Below are 27368 nucleotides of genomic sequence, written 5' to 3'. Positions count from 1 at the left end.
CCCCCCCTGTTCCCACCCCGGTCTGTCTTTCCTGTTCCCCCTGTCCCACCCCGGTCTGTCCCTCCCGTCCCACCCTGGTCTGTCTTTCCTGTTCCCCCTGTCCCACCCTGGTCTGTCTTTCCTGTTCCCCCTGTCCCACCCTGGTCTGTCCCTCCCGTCCCGCCCTGGTCTGTCCCTCCCGTCCCGCCCTGGTCTGTCCCTCCCGTCCCGCCCTGGTCTGTCCCTCCGTCCCGCCCTGGTCTGTCCCTCCCGTCCCGCCCTGGTCTGTCCCTCCCGTCCCGCCCTGGTCTGTCCCTCCCGTCCCTAGTGGAGCGTCTGGTAGCCGCTCCTTTAGGAGGGGGTAATGTCACATGCCTGTCCTGTCTTGTGTAGCACATGTGGTGTTTGTGTTCCTGTCATTGTTTTGACCCCACCCTCCTTGTTATCTTATTATTGGTTTCATTTGCCCCACCTGTTGTTCCTCATTACCTGCCTGATTTGTCCCTTTTATAAGTTCCTTTGTGTTTGCAGTCTGTGTCGGATCGTTGTCTTGTACACGTCTCCTGTTTCCCCGTGACCCGTTTGGTATGTTCACTTTTGAAGTTGTTGTTTGGTATTTTGTAATGTTTTCCCCCTCGTGGGTGTTTGTTTTACGTTGTTCTTTTGTTTATTAAAAATCCCTTTCCTCTGCACTTGAGTTTTCCTTGTTTTCTTAGTTTTCCGTGACAAACAGTTGACATGGTTATTTAATGTTTCGCTAACTAGCAGAAGACATAGCAGGGTTTAAATCCCAGTTGTGCAGGCGGGGGCAGGTTGTCACACTGCGTTACAATGTGCCCCTATAGAAATATGCTATTAGGCTATATTCTATACTTTTATTAATTTTATTGAGAAAACGTGAGAAAAAGGTGAATACTGACTGAGTCAATGTTCAGAAATTACTAATTATTTATTTATTTTGAACTATGTTGTATAGCTGTGTTTTCATGTGTTCGTAGTCAAAACTCAAAAATAAGTTTATATTTAATTATTAAAAAATGCCATTATTTTATATGAAAACGTTTTTTAATTGTATTTTATTTAGAAAATATTTTAGTTTGTCTTGTATATTTTTTTTATTAGATCAGATAACATTTTAAGCTGTCATATATGTCATGTTACAATGTGCCCCACCTATGGGGCATGTTGTCACATTTCACTTCCATTCTTTCGGGGTAGATCAAGAAAAAAGTATATACTGTATTGATAAAACAAAAACACATAATTGTACTAGACATGTGGGAAATTAATATGGGGAAAAAAAATACTCTGAACCATAAGTAGATTTACACAAACTGAGAAAGTCAAAAAGCGTTACTTTGTGCCCCGCTCTCCCCTATAGTCCAACAAAGAATCCAACGATATAAGATATTGGGATGAGCAACCCCATTCTTATGTAATATATCTTAATAAAATATCGAATTTACTATCTAAGTTCACACCTCCATTTTGTAATATAATTGTAAAGTCAGATTTTAGCCTAATAGTGGTTCTCAAATTAGTGGCCATGCTGTAAAGCTTCCAGATATTTTCAGAAATTCAGTGTAGCCAATCATCAGAAAAATAAGACTTCCAACCAACATAATTTATTAAATCATTGCATAACGCATTCTAGGCTATTATTTCATGTATGTATGGTAAGTTTTAAATGGTTTTGTGTCATTCATTTTCTGTGGAAAAAAAAACATCTAAAGCTTGATCGTTTAATACTGAGGCTAGCGCATCGTTAGACATGGGTTTTTTTTATAGCCCCGGATCTCAACAAATTGAATTTATTGATCATTAGCCTATTATTATTTTTTAATAATTTTGTATTTATTTAAAAAAAATTGACCGGGTCTTTTAATATATCCTTCGGAATCAATCATGTATTAAAAACGATTAAAATGTGTTCAAGCAGATCAAAGTTACTATGGTTACTCTCACACAGAGACGCGTGCGCGATTTAGCTATCCAAGTTCATCTCCAGGATTTGCGCGCAACAGCAAACAATCTCACAAAAAAAAAATAATAATAATAACGCAGTCAGCACTGCCGCACAGTCTTCTGTCAGACCAGCTGTTGTCAGGCTATATGTCAGTATAACTCAGAAAAACTAACTTAGGCTACTGTCGTGTCAGTCGTTTGCACGCGGCGCGCACTCTTCAATCACGCGCAAATGCGGCGCGCCCTGTATCACGCAAAATCAACTACTAGCATGTATAACGTCGTGTTCTGTCGTCAAGTAAGTATTGAAATAAACAAAAGAGAGATTAAAACTGCGTCAAAACTCTATGTAGGCGCTTTTGTATTCCTTTGTAGGCTACATAAATGTTACACATTTTGGCGTAGCCCTACTCATTTTTCATTATTAATATACTAATATTTTATCAATATTGCAGTCATCAAAACTGACTAAATATTTTGCGACCAAAAATGTGAAAAATAGGCCTACATCTAGCCTAAATGATCGTTCATGACATTCTTTTAACTATAAGCAGCCCAATTTGTCTAGATCTGTATTATTTCATTTGTATAATGAGCTTAAATATTGCTGCGCAGTCGTGTGATTTAGGCTGCTTGATTAACATTATTACAACGTATTCCTATTTAACTCTGATATGTAGCCTATATATATATATATAAGGTCCTCGAATGTGTTCGAATATTTCACCAGCATCAGCCTTTTCACAGTTTGTATCACTCCGCTTGTCTGTGTTTGCGCAACTAAAAGTGGCACTGATATAGGCCTATCCAGTGGCGGCTCCAGAGATTTTCTGTTGCAGGTGCTATGGGGATGCTCAACACTTAAGAGAAGGTGCTTTGAATTTTGGGGCGTTTCATTATGGAGGTTGCATCGGACCACCATAATGAAACGCCATCATGAACAACACCATAATGAAAGTATACACATGCGTACACGCCCGCATTACTATACTCGTTCTGCGACTATATTAAAGTATTCAACAGGGCTATAGACAGGGACGCAACTACCCAGTGTCAGAGGGGTATGCAGCAACAATTTTACCTCTTTTAGTTACAGTGTCAGTCTACATTACACTACATAATAATAATAGTTATAATATCAATCCCCTGATAGTAATAGCCATATATTGTAAAAACAAATGCACTGAAAAATAAAGGAAACTTTCATAATTAGTTTTGTACTAATTTCTATACTTGAAAGAGTATATTTCTATACTTCACATTAAAGATGTGATTGGGCCAGCCCAGTGTCAATCAAGAAAAGAACCAATGGGCCGCTGATCTATGTGTTTCATGGGCCGGTCTGTGAGAAAAAAAAAAAAAAAACTAACGCTGACTTTTTTTGACCAATGCATTACACCGGCACTAACCCATTAAGCAAAACAAAACGAATGGGCCGCCGATGTACGAGTTTTATGGGCCGTTAAGACAAAAAAAAAAAAAAAGTATGAGATGTAGCCTATCGCCCCAAAAAGCACGTCGGCCCACCGGGAATCTCCCGGTAGTCCCGATGGCCAGTAGCCTACATGTCTGGACGTCACACATTAAATCCTACCTGTTGCCTTTCACCATCCACTTATTTAGCTGCTGTCGCATTAATTGACATGCCATCTCCTTTTCCCTCTTTCTTTTTCTATTTTTAGTCCCCGACAGCTTTTTGCTATATCCATCTTTTTCGACGACAACTCACTAACGTTACTCGTTCCTGCTCGCTCAGCGCTCACGGCGCCCGCCCCCGCCCGCGCGCGTCCGCTCGCGATTTTTAAATTATTATTTAATTCCTATTTTTAACAACATGAAAAAGACTATTCAAACATGACATTAAAATAAAATATAAAAAAATTAGAGACATTTCCTGGGGGTGCTGGGCGGGTGCTATGGCTATTATAGGGCTACAGCACCACCTAGCTCCTCCCTGGCGCCGCCACTGGGCCTATCGGGTAAATTAATTTAATATAACTAGGCTAACTCTCAAACAGTGTATCATTTATCAGAAACATAGGCTATTTCGTGATATCGTCTAGCCACAAAGCTTACAATATGACTTTTTGTAAAACTTTGAAACGAAAACGATGTGAATTGAGCTCTAGGCTATACGAATAATTTTTTATAGTAACTTCATCTAACTTGATTCGTAAGTTAATCAAAACATTATCCAATTGATTGTTGCTGAAATCATTATCACTTAATATTTCTGTAGTACGGCCAAACAGCGTCATAGATCATCATTCATAAACTCGTACCAGGCGTGTAGCCTACATGCGGATTGCTGTAGGCTATAAACCAATAAAATCGGTTTTGTATAATTGTATATAGCCTATAACTAATTCAGATATAAACAATCAATATTTGACTAAACCTGGTCTATTAATAGGCTACCAGTTTGCGTGAACTTTAACTTTGAAATTTTTCAACTGGTGCCCCGCCTCTTACTTCTCAAACCTCTTACTTTATGCCGTTCTATGGTATCGTGCTGGGGAAACAGAAAATAACATTGTGCTTTGCGAATTACCCATCGCTTGTTGGTAAATGGCGTGTGCCACAGTTTGCTTTGCCGATTGCTAGACGTGATTGGCAAACGGTTTGCCAGAATATACCCTGACCCGGCGTGATCAGTTCTACTGTGATCATCACAAACAAGCCTGTTGACAATGTCATGAGCCCCGTTCACACAGAGATTCCGGAAAATACACGGATAATGTGTCCCGTGATTTGTCCAGGAATCGTAGAACATTTGGGAGCAGACATCACAGTGTCAGAAAAATGTGTCAGAAAAAGGTGGTAACAAGTGGAGGAAAACGAGAGAAATCCATGGAATAAGAGAAAAATGTATATTGTTGTGCCTTTGGATGTCAGAATCAGAAAAAAAAGATGGTCTTCATTTTTATAGAATACCGTCATTGAAGATGCTCTTTAAAGCTAAATGCAGACGCTTGCAAGCCATTAAACGGACAGACTGAACTGATGAAACCTTTCTATTAAAGCTTGAATTATGTAAACAATAGATGTACATAATATTCAGTTCATGCAGTTCATAGGGGACATAGTGTATTAGCCCTACAGTTACAGCATGACATAATATTTAAACCTATAACAATTTGTTCTAAACAAATCTGACTCTTTTTAGTATTAACATGCTAGACTTTTGCACAGTACTGTATATCATGATATTTCATGACTCTTGCCACTAGATGGCCTTATAGCTCTATATGGAGCAAATGAGCTGTTCCGCTGGGTCCTGTTAGGTTTTTCTATGTATACTGAAGCATTCCTCACACTCCATTCATTATATGGGGGTCAAATTGATCCACGAGGGAAGGATTTGTAGAAATTTTTAGGCAACACCGATTTTTGTCGTTGTTCTCTGTATTGACAGCACTCCAAATGTACAAAAAAATGAGCTCAATGTTAAAATTGACCGGAGTTCTCCTTTAAGCGCATAGACTTGTTGCACATTAATGTTTTTTACTTTTTTGGAAACTCACAGAGAAAAAAAAATGTTTGGTAACCGCTTGCACACCTGTTTAGTTTTTCCTTTGATTTGTCTGCTATTTAGTTTCTTTGCTCCTCTGGATTTGTGGATGTATCCTGACTGATTCCGTTTACCGACCTTTATCGCCCCGGCTTTCGACTACGCTCCCCTGTCTGCCATTTAACATTACAGAACCCGGTTTTGTTCATTAAATGTTCTGATCTGCCTTTGCTTTTTATGTTTTATTGTATTATTCTTAAAATAAATTTGTATATTCGTTTATTTCGGGGGGGGGGGGGGGGGGGTGTTCACAAATGTATGACTTTTGGAAGAGCAAATTGATTGCCGTATGCAGTTTTAATAAATTTGAATGAACCCTTCTGTCATTTTTACTCTAAGTGTACACTTGCAGGTGTTTTGTTTATAATTTACTGTTAGGCCCATTAAATAATAATAAGGATAAACAATATTTAAAAAGTATAGGCTATAATTATCTAACATATGACTAATTAAAAATTAACCTCAAAACATAACATGCTAAATGGGGGATATCTAGCATAAAAAATGTATTGTCAGAATGTCGTCTCTCAGTTGTTGAATTTCGCGCAGACGTTGCCACAACGTAAATGTGTTTGCTCAGCCCAATCTCGTGAAAGTGCGAATACCACGAATTGTATTTGTAGTGCTTATGATACGCAGTTTTCGCGTGCATATGATACGCACTTTATGGCGTGTAATAGGCACGCACTCCGCACCCCTAATCCTAACCAAGGGGTTTACAGTGCGTATAGCATATGCACGCAAAAACATTTTTGGTGTATAAATGGCACGAGAAATAAAATTTGTGGTATAGATACACACTTTCATGAGATCATGTTTCATAATCTGCTACTGGGCCGGCCCTCTGTCAAATTTTAAAAGTGTGGCCCTTGAGCCAAAAAGTTTGCCCACCCCTGGCTTAGAGCGTTAAAATAGGGTCCTAAGTCTCCCCATCTCAGTTGCTTTTTCGGACAGGATATTTTTCCACCCTCTGATGACATGGTTTCACACAAACATGACGCAAAAAAGACTGACCCACCTTGCTCTGATGCATGTTCATAGAGATATATTAGACAGTTTGGACACTGATTCCCTGATTGCCCTCATGCAGGACTTCATCAGCATCAACGAGGAGAGAAATGCCACATTTGGAGCTGTACATGCAGGTCTGCAGTAAAGTAAGACAATTATATATTTCTTGATTGGAAATAGGTATATTTATTGTGGCTGATAGGTCCATGAGTTGATTTTATGTGCTGTCAACCTGCAGCCTGCAGTTGTGTTTGGAGATTGTGCTCTGATTACCTGTGTTTATGTGATTGTTTAATTAATAACCTTTTGACAACACCGGTGTTACCAATAACACAGCATATTTAACAATAAAATATATTTGTCAATGATGCTTTGGACCTGTAGCACTTATTTTGATCTTTAATGTTAGATCTTTCTTGGAACAAAACAAATGTTTAATGTTGATTCAATATTATTCTTAAATTGTGGTGTGATACTCTTGTGGTATTTATTGATTATTATTTTTTAATGATCATGCTTGCACATAAGTTGGATTATATTGCACATTTGCCCAAAATTACAATAGGTAACATGGAAGAAAATGGAAGCACTTTGGGGAAAAAAATCCGCTTTTACTACTTTTAAGAATATAGTGTTAAAATGGACAAAAAAACATTTTCTAAGCTGACAACCTGGCTAGAACACATGTTGAGGGGATAAATATTAATACTGGATAGGTTGTATACTTGTACCAAAAAGTGTCCGACAAAGTTTTAATATCAGTTTTGGCCCCCTGACTAAATGGGAGAAAATAATTATTTTCTGATCCCGTTTGAATTGTGCCATGAATTGAACATATGTTGTCTGTGAATTTTTTATATAACTTTTCATGTTACGAGTTTGACAGTATATGGTATGATTCTTCGGCTAGCAGTTGTGGAAAAGACATAACGAGAAAGACTACATGTCGCCTATGTGACGTCACCCCATAAAGTTAACTTACCCGTGGTTTTCGCCAACCTCAACGATTTTGTCCTCTCCCTGAAAGGAGGTGAAGTGCACCAAAGACACAGCCATGTTTAGCGGGATCCGTGAGCTAGTGTCCGTGTGCGAGTGGTGGTGACGTTTCAAACGCGTCGAAAGCAGCGAGGAGTTGTAGTCCACAAAGTGCTCACACACAAAGTCTACCCGTATCAAACTTCTACACGCTAAATTGTAGCATTCTTTACACGAAAAGTTATATAAAAATTCACATACAACATATGTTCACATTCATGGCAAAATTCAAACGGGACCAGAAAATAATTATTTTCTCCCATTCACTTGCATTGACGATTTTTCAACCTAGAGGTCCAGGGGGATTAGCGGAAGGGGCGGGACTTACCAGCTCTATACTGATGCTTTTGACATTTCGTCGACATCGAACGCACATGGAACCCTTTAGCATCAATATGAGACGCAGATAGAAATGGGCCAGAAGGCGCCTCCTAGCAGTCTAAACCTAACCCTACCCCAGACCTAAACCTACCCATAACCGAACAAAGCTCTGTGCGTGTCATATTGACGCTAAAGGGTGCCATGTGCGTTCGATGTAGACGAAATGTCAAAAGCGTCAGTATATGATGCCCTAGGATGAGAATGCGTTGCAGCTGCCTTGATACTGTGGGTTACACCATCAACATGCCCGTGGACACTGCCTACTAGTGGTCAGCATGTGTAATTGCACATCGACGTGGACAACAACCCAGAAGTATAGATGAAAACCGACGCGTAGGCTACGGCGTAAGTCCGATGCAGAAGTACATCTCAGCCTTTATGCACCCCCCACCTCAGCACCCCTGCTCAAAATACGTTCCCATGGCTATGGGCGGAGCCTGGATCCAGACAACACTATCCAAACCCACACAACACACAACATGAGTGTCAGGATCCTGTCACCAAACTAAGAACAAGACCAACCCAAATGACGGGAGCCTGACATCACAACTGTACATGCAGCACTGTATGAGAAATTATTGTACATCATTTGAAGGCATGTTCCAAATCATTGGCAATTTGTTAAAAATAATGTTAAATTGCTTTTATGCTGTGCATAAGTGACTATGATGTGGAGGTTGGACAATAATTTTGAGAATTTTAATTGTGTTCTGAGAAATTTACCAAAGCAACTGAGAAAAACTGTAACGTGATCAAATATAAAAACATGCTTAAAGGTATAGTTCAGGTATAGTAATTGTGTCATCATTTACTCACCCTCAAATTGTTCCAAGTTTCTTTCTCCTGTATTATTGTGATATTGTGAAGAATGTCATTAACCAAACAGTTGATGGACCCCATTGACTTATATCGTTGTTGTTGTTGTTGTTGTTGTTGTTGTTGTTGTTTTTCTACTATGGAAGTAAATGGGGTCCATCAACTGTTTGATTACAACATTCTTTTAAATGTCTTCTTTTGTGTTAAACAGAAGAAAGACATTTATACAGGTTTAGAACAACTTGAGGGTGAGTAAATGATGACAGAACTTTCAGTTTTGTGCATACTATCCCTTTAAGTTGATTAATAAAGTGGTGATGGCAATAAGGGCGTTAGATGTTGAAAAAAGTGTGGTCAGAGTGAGTCTGACTTAGACTTCCTCTGCTTGATGTGGAAGGTTATTTGTCTTCCTGTCCTGTCTCTTCAGAGCTGCAGTAGATTCATCTTAAATGTTGTGTGGAGGGAAACAGAATCATATTGAGGTGTTTTAATCAAGAACAACATGAAGATCATTCAGCTTCAGCTCTGTGAGTTTATTATATGATATGGCTATATATACAGGCTTTGTAAATTTTTCAAATGAAATAAAAAAAAATAAGTTATGCGTCAGGGTTTTATGTGGATAATCTTTTTCTTTTTTTTTTTCTTTTTTTTTTATCGTATAGATGTATTAATCTGTTGTCGAGCTGCAGTCTCAGATCAACTCACTGATTTGGGATCAAATGTGACCATAAACTGTGATCTTGATGAAAATGAGGTTTATTGGATTTTACTGAAAACACCAGATCCTCCAACAGTGATTCTACTATCATTCTCAACACCAAAATCACCTTTTTACCATAATACAACATTCAGAAAGAAATATTCTGTGATATTTAAACATCGTCTGGTTATTAATAATGTGACTGCTGATGAATTAGGAGTTTATTACTGTATGAAAACAGGCACACCTCCAAAACTCAGCAAGAGCACCAGACTGCACTTCACCGGTGAGTTCATTTACTTTTTCAGTGATCAAGACTCACTAATGATCACTGCTTACATACATGCTTTCCATTATACATTTTTAGATATGAAAAACTTTATATTATAAATTTTATATTATTAAAAAATTATATTATCATAATTCTCAGTGCTTTAAATCTTTAGCCATTGCACATTGCACAAAAGTTGTTTACTGTAAGAGACTGGACACTTTCTTTACAGAATCAACTCAACTAACTGAGTGTTATAATCCTACAATTGAGTGTCACAATCATACAGCGCTGGAGTTTATTGATCAGAATCAGACACAATGGCAGATTATTATCATCATATCTGCTCTGATGAACGGGCTTCTGCTCATTGTGCTGATCGGTGAGATATTACTCTTATTGTTTTAAAAATGATACACAGTATCAGTACACAGTTAACCCTCAGAAGGTCTTCGTTTCAGAGTCACACCCTGGGCCTTCCCGGTCAGAAGTGACCGGACACCTAAAAATGAAACTTCCTCCATCCCAGTAAAACCAGTGCAATTTATTTTTGTTCTATAATATTTTTTTCTTTTTAATTTTGTATTTTGAGAGCATTTTATTGAATTTATTAATATTTATGCTATATTTATGGTCTATTTTTGCCATTAAAAAAAAAAAATGATGTGAATTCCCCAGATGTTTATGGACACATTTTTTTTTTTTTTTTGTGGATTTGAATATATATTTAAACAATCTCAAAAACTATTTCTTATCAAGTTTTAGATATATTTATTTTTAGAAATACTGATTTAAAGTGTTAGTTTTTGCATTATGATTACAGTCAAACCTAAACATTGTGTTAGAAAGAGAAGCTTGTGTTGCTAAGAATTTTATACCCTTTTTTTTATTCAGAATTTGTATAAAAAAATGCAATTCATTAAATTATAACACTTTATGTCAAATAATATTTAAAAAAATATATATTGTTTTAGTCAATTTCCCATTAATTTCCTATGGGGGTCATTTTTGACCGAAGACCAATAGTGTGATTATTTTTTATACGACCACTTAGCATGCTCGGATCATGACCTCAATTGTATTCACATACCTAATACCATAAAAGTCACCAAGTTTCATAACATTCTGATGAAGCTGTGATTTTTAAAAATTCAAAACAGAACATTTTTCGGTCAGAAATGACTGAGGACCGTCTGAGGGTTAAATACACAGTAGTGCAAAAAAAAAAAAGCAATAATGCTGTTCTCTAAATCATATATTTTTGTACATATGTTAATAATGTCAAAGTAAGCTTCTGTTGTTCAAATTATTAATATGTATTACCATTCATATTTATTATCAACTGTAAATACTGCTACAAATGCACTGCTGGTTAGACGCTAACTGTATTTTGTTGCCTTGTACTGTAACATAAGCAATGACAATAAAGTTGAATCTAATCTAATCTAAAGAAATAATAATATAACCGTTAGTAAATCTTGAATCTTAATTTACTGTTTCATTCTTAGTTTTTGCTGCTGGAAAATCAGAAAAGTTGGACAAACACACTCACACTGATCTGCAGACTCAAGTTATATATCAGCTTCAAGACCCAAACCAGCTGTAACGTAAGTTATTTAATATATATTTATTGCTAAACGTCTTTGAGTTTTAAATATTGATTTTAATTTAAATGTAGTTAAGTTAACTGAGGTTCGGGAGCAAGGCCACGCCTCAACTAATCAGCTCGTTCCCTATTTACACTTTCACCGCACCGTTTGTCTCAGTTTCTTGACCCTACTCACCCCTCCCCTTCCAACTCATCCATCCATCCATCCCAATCCCCCCGCCCCCAATATCTAACATCCCCCATTTCACTTCCACAGGCTGCATCCAGCGGGGTCTTCAAGTAACCAAGCTTACACCTACTGAGATGAAGCCCCCACTCTGAGTCTCCCTGGACTAGACTTCAGTTCACCAAAGTGGAAAATATTCAGCAAGCAAACAGCATCTGTCTTTGACTATATAACATGTTTTTAAAATATCATGTGCTTAAGTCAAGAATAGATTATTTTATGGTGTAATATATTGTATGGGCACATTAATCTTGGCTACAAAAACTATTGAAAATGCGATTTGTAAACAGTCCATCTGTTATCGATATATGTTATCTGTCATATCGATATGTAATTCTTTTATATTTTTCATTCAGGATTTGCATGTGTTTGCACCTACCAATAAATTAGCAGGAAAAAAAAAGTGGGATTTTTTTTAAAGCCTGGCATGAGTCACACCTCTATTATTATTCATGTTCTATGGGTGAGATGTCTGCAAACCTGCTAGACCAATGATCTGATTTACGTAAGGTTTTGTGAAATAAATATTATCAAAAAAGTAAAAAAACAATTTAATGTCAAGTGACAAGAACTTTAAATACTCTTCTATAGTCATCAGGGATAAAAGTACAGTGACACATTCATGACTATTTATTCATTTATATTTAATTTTGTTTTACTGTTATATTTAGCATAGGATGCGTTCTTGTAGTGAAAGCAGGTCTTATCATCCGACCCTGTGACATGAATAAACCCTGATGATGGTGTTGATCTTATTAATAGTTGTTTTTTTAGGATGTTCTCATGCATATCAATATAAATCCACACAGTGTAACTACACAGGCTACACAGTGTGGTAAACTCAACTGTTAAGTGTTAAAGCAAAACCAGAAATATGTTCCACTGGTCGTTCACATGAAAAACCAATGACAAACAGAGTCTCTCACCTTTGTCTAGAGTGGAGGTTTAACCTTAAACCGAGTGCCAGTACCTTCATACATTTATGTGTCTCAGTTCTCACAGTCGTCTTAAACTCTAATGGAAACAGCAGAATTGCAGTATGTCTGCTTTGTCTACTGTATATCTACAAAGTTATTGTCAGAGAACTTGACAAGTGTTTGAATGCATGAAGGTTTCACACAAACCAAAGTTTATATTGGTTTGAATGTCCAGAAGATAGACTGCAGCTGTCAAATCTGTTGTTAAATATTCACCTCTGATCTTCATAGAGTGGAGTGTTTGTATAAAGATCAGATTTAAGTCTGCCTTGATTTCTACAACCATAGATTTAGAAAGTATTGTCAGTGACATACATTTTGTGTTTTGCAAAGTTTGCTGCTTCAGTATTTGTGGATCATTTGTTCATGTTTCGATATATTGGAAGTTTTAAAAGCTATTTACAGCGTAGACCCTTCTTCTTCATACCCTCTGCAGTTCACTCTGGCATGCTGGATATCAGCTTCTGGGACAAATCCTGACTAAAGAAGATCCATTCAGGCCTTATTAGTGCTCAGAGTTGATCAATCTGTGGGCTTCTGCTTGTCCACTCGCTTTTTAAGGATTGATCACAGGTTCTCTATGGGATTAAGAGTTTCCTGGCCACGGATCCAAAATTTCAATGTAATAATCTCGAAAAAATGTGAATCATCACCAAACTGCTCCTGGATCGTAGGTAGAAGTTTCTGGGAGAGAGCCCTCTCCCTCGGATAAAAAGAAGAAAAAAGCATGGATTCATTTAGGACACGCCACTGTTGGCATGACACAAAACTCATGGAAGCGTTCACTTTTTCTTCTCCAGACAATCGATTGTCATTCATGATACGCCACTCCACCATGAACTTTTCCACAGAAAAAAGGTGGAAAACATCTGATTTCAAAAGCAATCATTTAAATGTTTTAATATTGTTTCCCATGGAATTTTAATGGATATTTTTATCCTGAAAAGCTTTTGATTTGTAATTTTAATCACCATAAATGTGATTATTTTGATTGGAGTTAAATGCTTTCTGAAAGTGAGAGAGAACTCAAAGGCAATTTGTGCTCTTTATTATTTTATAGGCCTATATGTTTGCTTTTATCACACATAACTAATTTCTGATGTCCATATATTTATTTATGTGATAAGTGGCCGTGTAACAAGCGGAATTACCATGGTCAGCCGTTCATTATTACAAAATAAATGGTCATATCTTGGAGAGCTCTTGCAGCAGTGAATCGCAAAGCCAGGTGGTTTAACCTGTAACATTATTAATTTAAGAATATTTATTGTCTATATGAATATGAAGAAACAACAACAATTATTCTATCAAACTGTTAAATCCAGACTCACTGACTGCACTGCATTTCTTTTTCCGTTTGAGGTTAAAAAATGCCGAGATGTCTAAAGCAAATGTGAACTCTGCTCAAGGGTAAACCACCTGTGAAGAACAACATGACACCATATGAGTCATTTACTGTCAAGTGACCAACTCAGAGGAACTGATGGTTTACGTACTGAGCTTAGCTTTACACTTTATTTGAGCTAAACCACACTGCTGACACTTCTGCTTAGAAGAGCAAAAGATTGAATGCACAGATTTAATGTCTATTATCTTTTAGGAGATGCAATAAACTTCAACTTGAACAACTGTACCAACTTCAGCTACAGGCAAAACAACTCTGAAATGTCCAACACAACTATGCACAACATACACTGTGAATATATTAAAAATGTACAAAGAATGTGAAATGCTTGTAAAAATGTAAAAACTCATAGAAAAGAAGCTGCAAAACCCTCGTGTTTGTTGTCCTTCACACGACAAAGCCGCAGCACTTACAGGTAGTCAGACTGAACTCTGACTTTCACTTTGAACTCTGACTCTAAATTTTGGCCATTTTGAATGCCAAGCAGAGCTGATCCTGACTTCCCTGGGCCCGGACAGGCCCTAAGCAAAATTCTGTTAAGGGGCCCTCCTACCTGACCCATGAGCAATGTAAACCATTTGCCATTGCCACACAGTCACACCTGACAGGCTGACACCCCAGTGCTCCCACTACAATCCTCCCCCCTTTAACTACTAATGAAAATGTAATTCCTGATATATTGTTACTAGAAAAAGTACATTCTTAATATCAAGAATTTACATTTTAAATAGTACAAATTTAATTAGGCCAATTGATATAAAAAATGCATCCTGTGAATAAATGAAAGCTAGAATGGCTTGCCATAGCACGTCACTGTGTTTTAAATGATAAAAGCAATACTTGATATTTGATGGTTGTTATTTACTGAGGGATGTCCAGCCAATCAACATTTTAAATGCAATATATAAATCAATGGTCAATGTCAATGCATTGCTTTCCATCTTGCTTTATTGCAGAGTAAACTGACTTGGAGACTTGATACTCATTGTCTTGTTTTAAAAGTATGTGCGCCTCTAATGAGGAGTGCCATCACGCCCATATTGTACTGGTCCCCATGTTTTGCCGGAAATTGCGCGTTTCATTGCGTGCACGAGCATATGAACGCATGTTAAAGGGGGGGTGAAATGCTCATTTTCACTCAATCTCCTGTTAATCTTGAGTACCTATAGAGTAATATTGCATCCTTCATATCTCCAAAAAGTCTTTTGTTTTATTATATTTTTAATTGAAAGATAGGCTGTACCGAGTTTTTCCGGAAAAAAACGAGCGTCTGGAGGCGGGCCGTGTGGGCGAAGCTTAGCTGTGCTAACGCGCCGAGCTAGTGACAACCAAGGGTGCAGGGATTTGTATTATTTTGAAGTACCCCCGGACGCCGCCATTGGCTAGCGGAACCCCACCTGCAGTTAGCATCCCATTGACTCCCATTCATTTTGGCGTCACTTTGACAGCGAATAACTTCACATCTGAGGCGTTTAAAGACTCCATTTGTCCATTATTTATTTCTAATGAAACACGACAATGTATAAAATGCTCCATTACCTTGTATCTTACGTTATGGCCCTGTAGAAGCAGTTTTTGTAAAAGTAGGCTAACGATTGCGTCACAGCCACGCGACTCTCTGTCGCACAGTAGAGAATTACCGTATGGACAGGAGGAGAAGCTCGCGGGCAATTGGGAGGACGTCGAGGCAAAATGACAAAGTAATTAATTAGAACACCTACAAAAAGTTTCTCCTGCTCCAAGATCATGGACAGCTCCTACTCACACTCTCCGTCTCTGCGAGTTTCGGAAGGTAATGATTCAGATTGATCTTGGCACAGCTACTAGAAGACAGACGGTTTGCTCACGTCACATCTACGTCGTCGAGCTCAGTTTGAGTCTGTGCAGTACGCTGGACCCCCAGGAAGTAAGATTTTCTAATTGGCTTCACTTTGTCTCCGTTGAATCCAATGGGGTCGCTGTGTCCATTTCTTTTACTGTCTATGGTGACAACACACAGAGACATTTGTTCAACAGTTTTACTCACCGTCCGGTTCCAACGCACGACCGCAAACCTTTATCATTGTGACTGCTCGATCCTTAAGCATTAGACGATCTGCAAATCCGTCGATCTGGGCTTTGTTTATAAAACAATCATCGTCGAAATGCAGGGAACAAACAGTCTTACACAACTCAGGAAAACAAACTCCACCACGGGTTCCTTAACGCTGGGTTCTTTGGGAATCTGTGCAGGGTTGTCTTGCCCTGGCAACCAAAAACACACTTCTTTGGTGACATTGGCTTCCCAAAAGCCGGGCAGGGCGCTTTGATGGCGAACTGCTTTCACTCTCTTGCTCTGGTATACGAGTGCGCGCGCGCCCGCGATCTTACCGGAGAAGTGCCCTTAGGACCCATATAAGGAAATTCCACTCTATCTTACGTAAGACAGAGCCATACTCGAAAAAAACTTTCCGAAACTTGTGACAAACCGAAAGGAGTATTTTTGGAACAAAAACGTACAACTTAGTTTTTGAAACTTTGTCCATGTTTAGCATGGGAATTCAACTCTTAACCAGTGTAAAAAACTCAGTATGCATGAAATAGCATTTCACCCCCCCTTTAACGTTCGCCCTTTGTCGTTTATCAAACGTAATAAATAGTTGTATTTCACTCTCACTTTTTTAGTCAGGCACAGTCACAGAAAACAGCCCGGCACGGCTGTTTGAGAGCTCAGGGATCAAGTCCACACAAAAGATCCGGCAGAGTCAGAGCAATCGAGAAGGAGAGAAGAAAGAAGAGGTCGACTATCCCAACAATAAAATCTGTTTCCACCACTAGCACTAATACTAGCTTGTACATTAAAGTAGAGAAATGGAAAGTGACCACATCATAAACTTAGGAGGAAAGTTCTGTCTTGTTTGGGCTGTTTAGGGATCTTTGTATTTACAGTGTGCTTTATGCATTTGTATAAGTTAGACTGAATGATGCTGTGCACTTGACAAGTGCACTTAAGTATCTACAGTAACACAGTGTACTTGTGCTATATGTCGTTAAAATAAATGTCATCTGCTTTAATATTTTGTTATATAATGACATTTTAAAGCGTGGCTTAAGTATCCAAATCACTGTACACAGCATTTCAAAGATTTAGTTCAGGTGTTTATCCAGTAGAGGGCGCCACACAACAGTGAGAAAAACACTAAACTCCTTCCTCTTCACTGTATTTCTATATCTTTAGTTCTGAGCATAACATGTACTGTATTCTGTTATATTTATGCTTAAAACAAAGAAGAATGACTTCATTGAAATAATATATTCTCAGAAAAGTCATAACAGCTTAAACAGTTTGGATTCTTAAAGTCACCTTGAATCTTCTTGAAAACATGACAAAAAATACAGTACATTTGATATTCAAGGTGACTAGGAGCACATTTACAACTTTCCCAGAAGAATATGTACATAGAGTTGAACGTGATTTCACCAAGGAGGAAGTTTCCTGAATCAACATCCTTGTTGGTCCTGGAAAAACATCCTTATCAACCAATCACATTTTAGGGTTAGGTTTGGGCTACTGTTAGGTTTAGTCTTGGGTTAACGTTTGGGGCTTGAACTCCATCTTTATCAACCAATAACTGTCCACTGATTTGAGGGCTAGTTTATGGTTTGTGTGAGGTGCGGGGTTCTGGTTTGACTGGAATGTTGTTTCAGGACCAACAAAGATGTTGATCCAGCCCAGAATCCAGAGCTGTGTGGAATCCACGTGTTCCAAATGGGAGCCAGATCTGGGCAGACACTATGTTGCTGTCTGGGAGGAACCAAAGTTTTACAACCGATTTTACAATTTGTGAATAATAAAAAAAGGTCTGACAGTCGTGCAGATGAAGACACCATTTATTCATTCTGTGGAGTGTCTATAACAACTTATAGCAGATCTCAACCTTGAGCAACATGTTTCATCTCTATATACAAAAAAAAAAAAAAAAAATTGACTGATGTGTAATTGTAATGCAGATAACAAGAGAGCGCACGAAGACGAAAATAATCCAAATAAGTGATATTTATTCCAGGAAGACAAAGAGTTCTCACAGAGTAACACATACAATCACAGACAGTGAACAGAACAACTTTATAAGGGAACTAATGAGGGAGAATGTAATCAGGGAGAACAGAAACACGTGTGAATGGTTAACTAATCAAGATACACAATGAGGGCAAATGAACTGAACAAGACAAGACAAACTAAATGAAGACATAATGTCATAGTAATGAGTCAGACTTGGTAAATGGAATGCATTTCTAATTTGAACATAATTATGAAATAACACAAAGAAAACATAATAGATTTAACTTTTCCTTTTCTCTTTTCTTTGTTTGCATTTGTTACTATTCATTGTTTGATTAATGCATCTCACCTGTTTCTTGTTTCCTCTCCATGTAAACCTTGATATATAGAGAGCTTGTTTTCAGTTATTGTTTGCTGATGATTTATATTAAATTACATTCAAAACAAGTCTTATTTTTATACTCAGCTTTGTTTCTCAAATAAACAGACCTTACTTATGGAGACAAAAATACTGTGTTTGATATGCAAGGTGGTAAAGTTCAGGGAAGTGTTCAGAATGCTCATTATTGAAAAAATTACAGGCTGAAATAATCATCATACTAAAGGGACATTTAAGGCACTAAACACTTTCAAGACATTTTATTAAGACATTTAACACTTCACATATCCCAGTGAACATTGAAGATCAATCTGTTACAGATGTATTTATTAAATAAGGTTCTTGGCTTCTGTCATACCCAGTTCATGTAAATACATGTTAGTATTTATACACAAACATACACACAAAATTAAAACTATGACAAAGCTGTTTTAATGTGATCAATATAGATTTGATTTTAAAAGAGAAATATATTATGGCATTGTTGTTCACTTTACATAATTTTTCACAAGTGTCTAAAACTCTCCACATACTGTAGTTTAGCAGGTATTTCTCCATGCATCTCGCCTCAGTTCTTATAGAGTCACAGATTTAAACTGTGTTATTTTCTGATCTCACACACATTCCTGCTGTCAGTGTGTCTCAATACAATGTCTGGTTTATCAAGTACTTCAGGGATGCAGATCTTCCAGTGACGTCCTCAATCTGACCTGCAGAGAAAGAGAAACAAAAAGGGTAAAAAATAAAATAAAAAACCCACAGCCTTTTCATAAATTTGCCATTCAATTTGTTTAATGTCAACTGATGTGTTTTAGGGAATTAATGAATCAGACTTGGTAAATGATGTGCAGTTTTAATATTAGCAAACATAAAATCATGTAGGCCTATAAATAAATAAAATATTTAACAAAAGCATACACAACATGAAGAAACAATATATCATCAGGAGGATAATTGGGCAATTTCTAAACTATTAATGATGCTTTTTTCATCACAAAGGATAATCAGTATTATGGATGGACAGGCAGACAGACGAATGGAGTTATTTAAAATATATCATGTTATTTATAATGACTGAACAATTGGTAACAATGAGGTGCCGATAATCACAAACATTTTTGGATTCAGGTTTTCAGACTAATTCTCATTTACCCACTTAATTCAGTGGTGTGTTTATTTTTGCTAATTAATAATAAAACAATAAGCCTCATTTGCTGGCCAGTCTCATGAAAAAAAGATGTTACCCATATTTTTAATAAAATATATATCAATAAATATAATAAATTAATAAAACTCCTTTTATTAGTTTTGGATTTAGATATCATGGATGTTTGTCTGAAATGTGTAAAGCTCTAGAGAAAGAATCCAGTCATGGGAAGTTTAATTGAGTATCAAATATATTAGCAACTTTTACGTACTTGACTACATTTTTTAATAAGTAAATGTACTTTTTACTCCGATACATTTGTGATGAGTAATGCAATTACACATTACATTTTGCATGGCACCTAACTTTTTCAGAAGCAGTTTGTTTCTGCTATAAAGAAGCGATATTGACTATTAAGTTGACTTTGATTATTTAATTTTACTTAACATTTTATGTGTCCACTATATTGATGAGACCTTTCTGAAGGATATTGGTTTACTAAAGGCCTATTTGTGCACTTGTTGGAGTTATAAAGGCTGTTTCTGTTTCTGCTTTTTTCCAAGAAGGCAAAGAATGTACTTGTGTTCTGATTGAGACCGTTCTTGCCAGGCGACCTTGAAAGAAGGAACTCGGAAGGACACGAGGACACAGAACGCATCCTTGTGAGAATTGAGACGCGCTGTGATCTTGACAATCCAAGCATATTATAAGTAGCGGCTAATGCACAATAAATACAACATAACATCACAAACAAGTGTCATAACCTATACATTTATTTTATATTATTATTATTTATAATATATAGATTATTTCCATATAATTGTGTATATCGATCATACAGAACGTGTTTTTTCAGGTTTGAAAATGCGAGGTGCACCGCACTTGCTTTTTTTGGTTGACTTTCTTTAATTTAGAAAAGAGCAGTGCTCTTTTTTTTCTTTTTTTATGTTTCTAGGCTCTGGAATCTTTGGTTTGCTGGTCATCTTTGGTCATATTTGTTAACTTTGTTATGATTTTGTTGACATTGTGGTAGTCGCGGTTCGTGAAGTCATACAGCTCCGGTAACCCGCGACAGCCACCACAAGTTTCTTCTCCATCATTGTAGTCTCCGGACGATCCAAGCAACGGTAAACTTCCGTCACCACAACAGGAAGGCCCGCCTCTCCATTGATTCGATTGGACAATGAAAAAAAAAACGCAAATGACTTCGGCCGCTTTTCTGCTCAGAATTGATTGGTTGGATTGAAACCTCATGTTCTGATAAGTTTGGAAAATTACGCACACAGTGAACATCAGAATATACCTTAAACATTTTCACATTTTTAAATCTTATTGCGGACACTCATTTTAGGTGCCGTTTGTTCAGCTCTCACAGTAGCCTACATTGAAAGTAAACATAGCCGGAAATAAGTGAGACGTACTCTTTCCAAACAGAGGTGTGTCAAAAAGCTCAGTGCAAGTGGTCCATAGAATACAATTTAAAAAAGGCGCCTCCACACCAGAAAGCACGTTCTTTCTGATCAGGGCCTAAGAACGCATATTGAGAAACAGCCAAACACTGCTACTAATAAAAAGAGTAGCAACATTAATTTCTCTACTAAATTCTGCTGCCAGTCGATTGATTTTTAATAGGGAATTAATTAATGAACCTGATTTGGTAAATTATGTGCATTTTTAATATTAACAAACATAAAATCAAATATAAATTGTTATATACAGAGCAAGCCTGGGTTCATGGAAATGTACCAACTTATTGGTGGAGAGGAGACAGTGATGAAGCCAATCAGTATATGGGGATGATTAGGAGGCCATGATGGACAGAGGCCAATGGGCAAATGACCCCTACTCTTTTTTGATGGACATCTTGGGATTTTTAATGACCACAGAGAGTCAGGACCTCGGTTTAACGACGGTGCTCTTTGACAGTATAGTCTCCCCATCACTACACTGGGGCATTAGGACCCACACAGACCACAGGGTGAGCGCCCCCTGCTGGCCTCACTAACATCTCTTCCAGCAGCAACTTGGTTTCCTCAGGAGGTCTCACATCCAGGTACTAACCAGGCTCAGCCCTGCTTAGCTTCAGTGGACAAGTCTTGGGCTACAGGGTGATATGGCTGCTGGCAAGGTAGGCTGTAGTTAGGACAGTGCAGAAACCTGTCAATGAGGCTCGTGCCGTCAATTTATGATATCATTTTATGTTCCGGGAAAACTGATGGTCAGTGTCGGTCACAATTAGCCTGGCTCCGCCCTCCTAAGTACTTCCGCTCAATTTTCATTTTTCTTCAGTACGTCATCTGGGTTTGCGGTATATTCACAGGTTTTCTCCGGCCAATTTTTACCTGTCCAATCAGCGAACAGAGGGAGTGGCTGAGAACGATGATGTTGAGGTCATACGTCACGACCAAACGTTAAACGATTAAACGCCAAACTTTAGCAATTGGTTATGGCAGATCCAGAGTGGGTCTGGGCAGATCCAATAGTTTTAAGGTTTGTTCGACTTCATACAGCTCTGCACAGACCGATCGATGGCTCACTTGAAGCAGTGCATGCCGGTTAGAAATTTTGTCTGACTTGATACAGCGGAGACGCCATGTGACTGTGACGTATGCCATCAAAATACTGCGAGAGCCATTCGAGAGGACTCTGCCAGCGCAGCTTCTCAAGATGACGACACAACTGTTTCACAATTGGCCGGATTCACCGCATGACAACAATAGATGTGAGAATAAACACGAAACACACGTGATTGTGTGTTTCACGTGATTGCAGGGTTGAGCCCGCGTGATTGTTGTGTCTTCCACTAATGCTCACAAATCAGTTTATATAATAACTGTAAACATTTTCATGTAGTCGCAATGTTATATTGTGTCATGTTTATCAAAATAAAAATGATTAAAAAACGTAGACCTCTTTTTATTTTAATTTTTATTCTTGTTCAAACAGCCGCTGTATGAAGCGATACATAAAGTATAAGTATTGAATGAAAATGTCTCCGAAACATCTGTGTACTTGGCAAATATTGCATTTATTTCACTTCTGCTGTGGAAAAGTGTGCAAACACCACGTGAGCGGTCACTACGAAGGTGTCCGACGTTCACGTCTCCATTTTCAGCTCCTCCCCGCCTTCAAGGAAGTTAACGCTTGTCAATGGGGAGTGGCCAGACTCTCTGTACAAATTAAATGTACAAGAGTCTGGTAGGACCGGGCTAGGTCACAATAACTTTTTTTATTTATTTTTCTAGATCCGGCAATTATTTATTTACAAATTAAGCACTGATCTAGAGGGTTGCCTGGCGGGGCATTGAACTGAACGCTAACCTGAAGAGGTGAGTGGTGAAGCCTTTAGTGAAGACAGCAGATGTCTTGAAGGAGAAAGATTCTGAGGAAATGATGTTCGCCTTATATCAGTTAAGCCCGCCTCTATTTTGCACGCTTGAACATCATTGGCCAGTGTAGGCTATACTCATACTGGCATGATTTGTTAATTCTTCAGTATTTATCAGAAAATGGAGTTTCCCCATAGCGACAGCTGATGCAATGTTGAGTGAACCCAACTCAAAAGAAAACTCAAGAATATTTATGAATGTCCCGCTCACAGAAACTGAAAATATTTTAAACGGAAAATGTAACACCGACAATGCAGGGAAGTTTCCTCAACAATATTGAATATAGGTCTATGTCTGATGTAATCGTGACATTGGTGCTTGCAAAAAAAAAAACTTGCTTGGAGATCCAGCAGCTGTGTGTTTGTGTGACCCTTTTATCTTTTACTTTAAACTACATGCTTCCCTAGCCAAAGTTATCCAAATAAAGGGAAAAAACTATTAACTTAAAATAAAATTTTAACTTAAATTAAAAATAAAAATTGGTCTACATCTTTAAAAAAAAATGTTTTTTGCAATTAAATAAAGTTGGCAAAAAGAAAATTAAAGGAAGTTGCTCATTTTTTTGTTGCTTTTTTAAAATAAAATTATAGTTCGCGTTACATTTTAACTTGGCATGAAATTACAAAAACATAGTTAAAAAGGGTGTTTCAAACAAGGAGCTCTAAAATACTTTTATTTAACCAGAAAACACGTATAGCCTACTTCTGAAAGGGTGTCTATGGAAAAACATGCGTTTTGCAATCGAGTGGTGTAGTTCCAGCATCTACCAGCAGGGACTAACAGGAACCTGCTAACTAGCACTCGATAGAACTGGTTTCGAACACAGCGGCGAGAGAGGGATGGTGCATTTGAAAATCTGCCTATCCATCTCTCTCTATTTTTTTCCTCTTTTTGTACGTAGCGAAAACTTAATCGCGATTTTTAAAAAAAATGTTTTTGCTGTTGGAGTAAAAAAAAAAAAATAGATACAAATAATATTTGCTGCAGTCATATATTATAGAAATATTTTCAACACTATAGATTTACGCCCCATATTTCTATGACAACTTCCGACACAGAGAGAACCCGGAAACCAGGACAGGGCGGATGCCCTATACTTTTTGTTTTCTGACAAAGTAGTATTTCAGAAATATAATGTATAACATATATGAGTTTTATCGGGGCACTTTGATCATCAGGTATGTTTATGATTTTTAATGAAATTCTGTTTTCACAAAACGAGTTGTAACGTTACCTCCCACATATTTCACTTTAGATCTGCCGCGGTAACATTACGTGCCTTTAGCATTAGCATGTTGTGTTTCCTTATTGTGTTTTGGTGCATGCTGTTACGTTTATCTGATCGGCCTTGTTTTACAGTGCATTCAAGATATAAACTTTTTTTTTGTAAGTTGGGTGAAGATTCCCCCATCAGAACAAGAACACCTAACGTTACTGCCAAATCATATTTAGAGTTTAGCATCTACAGGGTAATTATTATGCAACATCCAGTATATTATTAAGGGAAATAAATGAAAACCGTTGTTAATTTATAACTATCAATAAATTATCAATTTAGTGACAATTTGCAAATTAAATCCAGTTAATCTTAATCCCATTTAATGTGTATTTATAACTATCTTTAATTTTTGTGAGAGACTATTCATTCTGATATTAATGAAGATGTTTTTAAATAATAACTCCACAAATTATAATAATTATGGGGGACATGTTACCCCAATGATCTCACTTTAACTTTCTACATAAAAATTAATAATAGCAATCACTATGTAATAATTATGTCATGATTTAGTGATGTGCATGCAGGAATTTGTTACTTTTAAATAGGAGTGTAATTTCTGTGACAAGCAATTGGTCCACACTGAATGTGAAATACAACAATTGTTGTCTTAGAAAGGCATTAGAAAGTCTCAACCTTTAGCATTCGGCTCATTTGAAATTCCAAACACATTACCTTGAATGGAGACGAGCAGGCAAATTAGAGTTAAAATACTAACATGTTTGACAAACAAACCTCAATATTACTCTAAGCCGATGTGTGTTAAGTTTATCAGCAGCAAATCACTTCCCATCATGCTTTTAGTTTGTGCAGCTGGGCGACCATGTCCCCTTTTGGACCTAAAAAAAATGCGTCCGGCCGGGATTTCTAGATCGCCCAAAATCTCCGGGATTCGGCTTTTGCTTTCTACAGTCGGCATTCATTATGTTTACATGCGCACCTTTTGTTTCAATCGGACTGAATTCATTCCGATTGATGAATCTGAGTGTAGTATTTACATGAACGCTAAACAAGTGATCGGGTTGATGTGCGTTTTAGCATTGCTTTAGGTCCCGCCTTCTCGCACTCCACCATTGGTCGGTCTGTCATTTACGTAACGCAAACATTGGTCAAACTGCATCTTAATCGTTACTCTCAGCACCACGGCTTGCTTGTCAACAGTGGCACATGGCTCATGAACAGCGTGAAACAAAAGCCTAAATGTAAATTCACAGATGATTTACAGAGGAAATTCCTGTGTTTTCGTCTCGGTCGGGATCCTTATGAAGCAGAATACATGACATGCAAAGCTGGCACGTACGTACGAAGGTCAATAACACTGGCACATGCCAGTGTTAAATAAAGGTGCTAGCGACCTAGAAGCCCACATAAGGAAAGTATACAAGAGAACAGGAGGATGTCTGTCTTTTCTGAAGACTACAATATGGTCACCCTAGGTAAACAGACACTTCGCCTGTGTGAGTCTTGCGAGAGTGTTTACATCACAGCAAGTTAGAGATCTTTTTGCTAACCGGCGTGATCAGTTGTACTCTGATCATCTCAATCAAGCCTGTCAACAATGTCATGATGTTGGTTGAGAGTAAAGAAATTAAAGGAACTTGTTTTTTCTGTTTCTCTTCAGTTGCCGCTTCATCTGTGTGTTTGCAGTGCTGATTAACAAAGGTGAGCATCTAAACATTGAATGACAAATTCATACTACATGTATAAATGTCAGACTGTGTTTACAGTTAATGTGTCTGTCATTTCAGTGTCTCTGCAGGAAACGGTACATAGAGAGGGTGTTATTGGCGGTTCTGTTCTCCTGCCGTGTTCTTCCACTAAACATGATCTGAAATTTCAAGACACTGATGTGAGCTGGAGACACAATGACAGTGAGATTGTGTATGATATAGTCAAGGGTGAAGATTCTGTGGCAGGACAGGACCCTCGGTACAAGAATAGAGTTGAAACTTTTCCAGTGGAGTATAAGAGTGGAAACTTCTCCATCAAACTCATAGATCTCACTCACACTGATGCAGGAGACTTCAGCTGCCTCATCACACCATCAAACGAACAGAAGACTGTAGTGCTGATCATCAAGGGTGCGTGAAACTGCTTGATTAATATATACTCCTGATTTCACAGACAAGGGTTAAAGGTGCTCTAAGCGATGTTGGGTGACGTCACTTCATGTTGACGTTCAAAGTATTGTCAAACGAAACGGAGGCTAGCTGGACCCTCCCTCCTCCTCATCCCGTCCCCTCCCCTCCCCCTTCCTTCCGTGCTTCCTGAAACAGGCTTTTCCAATGTAAATTCGGGACTTTGCACTTTCCTTCTCCTTTTCCCTCTTCTGTGCTATTTGTTCATCGGAACGTCGTCTCTTTGGCCGTGTGTCGGCCATATCAAAATTCAAGAGAATATAAATCTATTGTTAGTCGTTGTCGTTGTCTAGGACATGTCTCCTCTAGCTAACTTCCCTCTTAATGCTTCTCTCTCCTCCACTCCCCACACCCCCCAAATCATTCTTGTCGGTTATTGGCTGGAACACTGTTTATTATACATATTATATATACAGTTTTTTCGTGGTCCAGGGGGCTGTTCCATAAACCAAGATTAGAGTATAAGCCAGGCTTATTTCGGTTAGTCAGACTTGTTTTTGGTAGATTCGGTTTCATAAATCAAACTTAAAAAAGTTCAACCTCAGTTACCCCGGCAACTTATGCTGGGAAACTAGCCTGGTCCAGGGCAGGCTAACTGTCAGGCTAAGCCTCAGTTGTTACACAGATCCTCTAACACTGACCAATAGGAACACGATGATATTACCACTGACACTCTCTCATACCATTATTGGACTTTATTAACCACTATTAGTCCAAAAATAAATACACAGTATACAGAAAATCAACTTAAATAAGGCTACAATGATAAATTAGACAATATAGACCTATATATATATATAGATAGATAGATAGGCCTAAATACAATATATATATATATATATATAAAGAAAACCTGTAATATATATATATATATATATATATATATATATATATATATATATATATATATATATATATATATATATATATATATATTACTGTCACATTCACCGCCTGTCATCGTCCTGTCTTCGTTCTCACTACAGTTCCCAGAATCCTCGTTTCCACACCTGAACTCACTCCCTTCGTTACCCACCTGTTCATC

Source organism: Scardinius erythrophthalmus, assembly GCF_964197995.2.
Source record: "Scardinius erythrophthalmus genome assembly, chromosome: 14".
In the NCBI taxonomy this organism is placed as follows: domain Eukaryota; kingdom Metazoa; phylum Chordata; class Actinopteri; order Cypriniformes; family Leuciscidae; genus Scardinius; species Scardinius erythrophthalmus.
Note: the sequence above shows the minus strand (reverse complement) of the source record.